A 6106-nucleotide genomic window follows, 5' to 3' on the forward strand; every position below is an offset into this window, starting at 1 on the left:
CACCTTCTTAGAAATCTCGTATAACCTAAATAAGCTTCTAATTGTGTTAAGTATTTCTTTAAAACTTTAGAAAAATCATAAAAAATTCTTATTACAATGTAATCAATCCAAAATAAACCTTAAAAAATCTTTAACAAGCATAATTAAATTCTAAATAAATTATAAAAAAACCTGAAAGAAATACTAATCAAATCTAAAGAAATATTTAAAAAATATTTTAAAATTTCTAATTTAATCCTAATTAAATCCTTAAAAAATTCTAATTAAATCGTAAATATATTTTTTAGTAGATTTTAAATTTTAATAAATTTTTATTTAAAATTTGATCTTAATTCAAAAAAATTATATTTTTAAACATGTTAATTTTTAATAAGCATAAAAAACAAAAATAAAATTGAACTTATAGATTGTAAATAAATACTCCTAATATATGTAAATGTCTACTTTTTTACTTTTTAAACATTAATATTAAAATTTTAGAATCATTATTCCATTTTCTTTTGCTATTCACTTTTTTTAAAAATTTGAAAAACTATGTCAACAATCACACACTAAAAATCATTTCAATCCAACTAAAAAATTATTTAAAATTACAAAAATTCTCATCAATCTTCTAAATCCAATTTTTTGAGATCCTAACTTATTTATATCTCAATTATTTTTTATTTTAGTGCATAATCAAGATATTTTTATATTATACATTTGAATCAAGTATTTTATTAAAAATCTACAAAACAAATATTATAAATCTATCATAAAACTTAAAAAAACTCATTAAAATAGAATTCTATTTTTATTCCTTAAAAAAAAAGTCATCCAAAAAGAACATTGATATTGCAAAGCACTTACAAAGTGATTATCTACTAAATTATTTTAAATCAACTACTGAAATTAACTTTATCAAGTCTCTTCTTATTTTTTAATTAACAAAAAAATCACACTTTTTTTTATTCATATTCGTGTTTTCTTTTTCAAAATCTGATTTCAACTTTGATTCAAGTTTTGTTTTTTTAGGTATTTATCTAAGATATTTTAGGTAATCTTTGATTAAAAAATTCTTTAATTTTATCTTAAGATACCTATAATATTATTTTGGCTGATCTAGTTTTTTGTCTTTTTTTGGATCTATAATATAAATAAAATATTTTTTTATAAAAAAGTGGCATGAAAAATAACTTTTTTTTACTACATTTTTAATTTATATTTATACTTTCTAAAATATTTTTTTTACTAAAATCTTCTATGATATAATCCTTTATTTTCTCTTTATCCAAATAGTTGTGTTATAATACAACCCTATCTCTTGGCATAATTCATCTACTACATTCCTTTAAATATCTTAATTTATAGCAACTTTTCTTGATTTTTTATGTAGAAATAAGCCAATATAACTTATAAAAAATCTTAATAAAAAGGTTCACCTCAAGTATCTCAAGTTGAGTGTCGACTATTACTTGAACAATAGAAATTGTAAGATTTGAGAACCTCCCTTCTTTCATTAAGATCCATTGAAAGATCATCACAGTATTAGGGACATAAATCTCAAAGAAAGAGAATCCTTGATATACTTGTCTCATTGAAGAACACTAAAAAAATCACTCAAAAGGTAATGTAATATTAATTAGAATGGCTATTGCCAAAAATAAAAAGACTAGAAAGTCTTGAAACGGTATTGATAAGAGTGAAGAAGGCTTCACTCTTGCCTCCATATATACTCTTAACTAAGAGCTACGTGGCGATGTCCTATAGGACCTCCAAAACATGTTGACTTTCCTAGCCACATGTTTTAACTTACAAGGCAAGTTATCTATGTATACGCCACATGATTAGCTTATTCTATAAGCTATTATACAGAGTTAACTTGTTCCATAAGCTATCAACATGTGATTAACTTTTTGGCCAAGTTTCTAACCTATAAACACATCTAAAGTCAAAACCTCGTCTATGAAGCTTCTAAGAAGCTGTACTTAAAGATTTTATGAAATTAATCTATATTTATCTACTTCTATCTAATCATATAAGTAATTATTGAAGTAAATGTATATTACTTATATGATTATATTTGAAACACCGTCAGGAGTTGTTCTTGCCTCTAATAAAATCTTTAAGTATCTTTTCACCTTAGTATAAGATACTATCGATGGCTGAGAGGGCCTATCAATCATCTTTAAAGAGAACAAAGATCAGAATATGTGACAAATATAATTTTCCGCATCTTAGACTTCCTTAACATATGAAGACCGCTCCTCATGGAACTTGTCCCTAGAAAGGAGATAATGTCATGGACTGTCATCTTGAAGGTTGTAACAATTGCAATGTCTCATCTGATAAATCCACAAATGAAAGCTCTTGAATTAAATTTGCTAGTTTTTGGTTTTCCATCTCCTTAGTGTCACAAATATACACAAGCTACAAAGAAAGATAAAAGGTAGAATATTATCTTCCTTTGATCTTGTTTCTTTTATAGCAAAGATTTGTTATTCTTCATCTTGGTTTTGATGGATTTTGTTGATGAAAAGCTTCAACTTTCTTTGTTATATTTGTAAGATTCTTTGATGGCTCCCATGGATGTTTACTAATATCATATCCATATCAATAAATAAGATATTTCAACCTATTTTGGCATCACCTTGAGTCTAAGACTTCTTCCACATCGGACTCTTGATTATTATCTACTTTTGTAGGAGGAGGTGGCATTTGTCTTCTTCCCAAAATATTCATTGTCTTATACGGCTCAAGAAGAGATACGTGAAATATAGGGTGGATCTTCATAGACTTCGGTAGATATAATCAATAAGCAAGAGGATTGATTTGTTCATAAATAGAAAATGGTTCCAACCTACAATAGTCCAATTTATTATAAGAACAAGTAGTCTTGATATTACAACAAAGTAATCATACCTTATCACCTATGTTGAATTGTGGTTGTTCTTTGCGATAAGCATCCACATTGTTCTTTTGCCATTCTTGAGCTTCTTTAATTGTATCTTCATTGCTGCATGTAACTCTAACAAATGATTTGGTAAATCTTTTGTCCCAAGATTATCAACTTTTAAAAAATCAAAAGTATGAAGTGGTAGATGATAACCATAATTAATGAAGAAAGGTGTTTGTTAAGTAAAAAAATATAATAAATTATTATATACAAAATTTTCCAATGATAAAAGAGTTGTCTAATCATCTTGATGATAGTTGATTGTACACCTCAAATACTATTCTAAAATTTGATTCACTTGTTCCATTTGCCTATCAGTGTGAAGATGAAAAGCCGAAGAAAGCTTTATATCTACCTTTAAAATCTTGAATAAGGTTCTCCAAAATCTTGATACAAATTAAGTTCTCCTATCCAATATAATATCCTTTGACAATCCATGATAGTAATAGATATTGTCAATAAAAAGCTTAATTATTTCTTCACGTGAAATAGATTTTGTATATGGTACAAAATGTGCTATTTTAGTGAAGCAATCTAAAATTACGAATATGAAATTATGTGAACTTGTGATTGAAAGATCCATGATAAAATCCATAGAAACAAAAGATAATAGTTGTTCTGAAATAGGTAATGGTTGAAGCAATCCATAAGGTCTATGGCGAGGAGTTTTGAAACTTGAACAAATATCACATGATTGTAAAAAGTCTTTTATCCCCTTCTACATTTGTGGCCACCAAAAATCTCTAGATATAAGCTCTAAAGTCTTCTTATATCAAAAATATCTTGCTGGTGGAAAGTCATGACATACTTGAAGAACACATAAATGTACTTCTCCTTTTGAAACATATAGGCGTCCTTCAAAATAGAGAAGGTTGTTCTTGAACTCGAACTTTAAAATATCATGAGACTTAAAAGAAAGATTCTTAATATCATGAACAAGAAGATTAGAGGATATACTTAATTGGATTTATTTAATAAAGTTGAATCAATAGTCAATGTTAATTTTATTGCTTGAAGATGAAAATACTCAAGATTCAAAAAAATCATTCTTTGTTGATCAAAAGATACATCTCTTTTTTTTGGTGTAAGATAAGAATATCTAGAAAGAGCGTCTGATAGACCTTGTTGTTTTTTTGGTCAATATGTGAACTTAAAATTGAATTTGGATAAAGACATGCTCCAATGGTCTTGACGACAATTGAAAATACGTGTTGACATGAAATAATCGAGGTTCTTATGATCTATATATACGGTGACTGAACTTGAGGCACCTTCTAGATAATGATGTCATTCTTAAAATGAATCCACAATTACAAGGAGCTCTTTGTGATAGATCTTAAAATTAATCTTGATTGCTAAAAATTTCTTGGAATAGAAAGCTATTGGATGGAGTTTGTCATTGATTTTCATTTGTTACAATACGACATCCATAGCAAAACCTGATGCATGTGTTTCCACAAAAAATGCCCAAAACAAATTGACACATGGTAAAATTGGTGTAGAAATAAATTCCTTCTTTAAAGCATCAAATGATATTTTTGTTTCTTTATTCCACTCAAATTTTTTTTATAAGTCAAATGTATAAGTAGAACTACAACTTGAGAAAAGTTTTTGATGAAGATTCAATAGTAATTAGTAAATGCCAAAAAGCATTACACATCTTATATTATTTTTAGAATCTTTCAATCTATGATAGATTGGACCTTCTTGAGATCCATCATAAGGCCTTCATTGAAAATGATGTATCCTAAAAATTCAACTTGAGTAGTGTAGAATACACACTTTTCTAACTTGGCATGTAATCCTGCATCTCTAAGTTTTTGTAACACACCATGTAGATGAAATTCATATTCTTTTGTATTCTTAGAGTAGATTAGAATGTCATCTAAATAGGAAACGACAAAATCATCTGAAAACTCATGAAAAATATCATTCATAAGATGTTGAAAAGCGGTCAATGCATTTGTGAGTCCAAAAAGCATAATATTATATTCAAAATATCCATACTTAGTTTGAAAAGCAGACTTCCGTTCATCTCCTTCTTTGATATGAATTAAGTTGTATGCTCCTTGTAGATCTATTTTGATATAGATCTTTGCTTGATTGAGTTGATCAAGAAGTCCTAAAATCAAAGGTAGAGGATATCTTTTCTTGATAGTGAACTTGTTGAGTCTTCAATAATCCACATACATTTGCAGAGATCCGTCTTTCTTCTTCACAAATAAGATAGGAGCTCCGGCTGGGAATTTAGAATGGCGTATGAAGTTCTTTGCTAAGGTCCCATCAATGTATTCCTTTAATATAGCCAATTCATTCTACGATAAACTATAGATTGGTACGAATGGTGGTTGAGCTCTTTCTTACAAATCAATTGAATAATCATAAGGTCAATGCTCTGGAAGAATATTTATATTTCTCTTTTCAAAAACATCTTAGAATTCTTTATATTAGCTAAGAATATTACTTGACATTTTTTTACCATTAGAAATGGGCATAACATATATAACAAAAGACAGTCCTTCTTTTGCAGCATGCATAAAAGCTCTTACACCTACTAGTAAAGGTTTGGAAGTACTAGACTTTTGTACTTCTACTTTGCTAACTCGATCTTAGATTATATTACCAGAAAAATTAAGATTACAAAAAATCCAATCTATTTGAGGGTTATATTTTTCTAGCCATAATAATCCTAAAATAATTGGATTAGATGGAGATCTTATTACATTAAATACTACTATGCTTTTATGATCTTTAATTGTTACATCTAAAGGAATATTCTCATGGATAATATTTCCAAAAGACAACAAACGACCATCTATGAGTTCTACATATACAGATTCAGTTTTTTGATTAAAGGTATTTTTTGATTTTTAACAAAATCTTTGTCTATAAAAGATGTTAAGGCTCTTGAATCTAATAAGACAAGGACTTTGTGATTTTAAGGTCCTAAACACACATCTATTGTAAAACAAGGTGAAAGATCTGAGAAGAGAATAGGATCTTTACTAGTTATTTGCACATGATTACAGCTACACACCTTCTTAACAACGTCGAGTCTTTTCATGCTCTGTGAAAGTTTTAAAATATATCGTATCAATTTGCATTGGTTCCGGCCTTAATGAATAAATTCTAGAAAACTTAGAAGCTGTCATCATTACTTGACTTGTTCTT

The sequence above is a fragment of the Physcomitrium patens genome, chromosome 15 (genome assembly GCF_059467195.1).
Source record: "Physcomitrium patens ecotype Gransden chromosome 15, ASM5946719v1, whole genome shotgun sequence".
In the NCBI taxonomy this organism is placed as follows: domain Eukaryota; kingdom Viridiplantae; phylum Streptophyta; class Bryopsida; order Funariales; family Funariaceae; genus Physcomitrium; species Physcomitrium patens.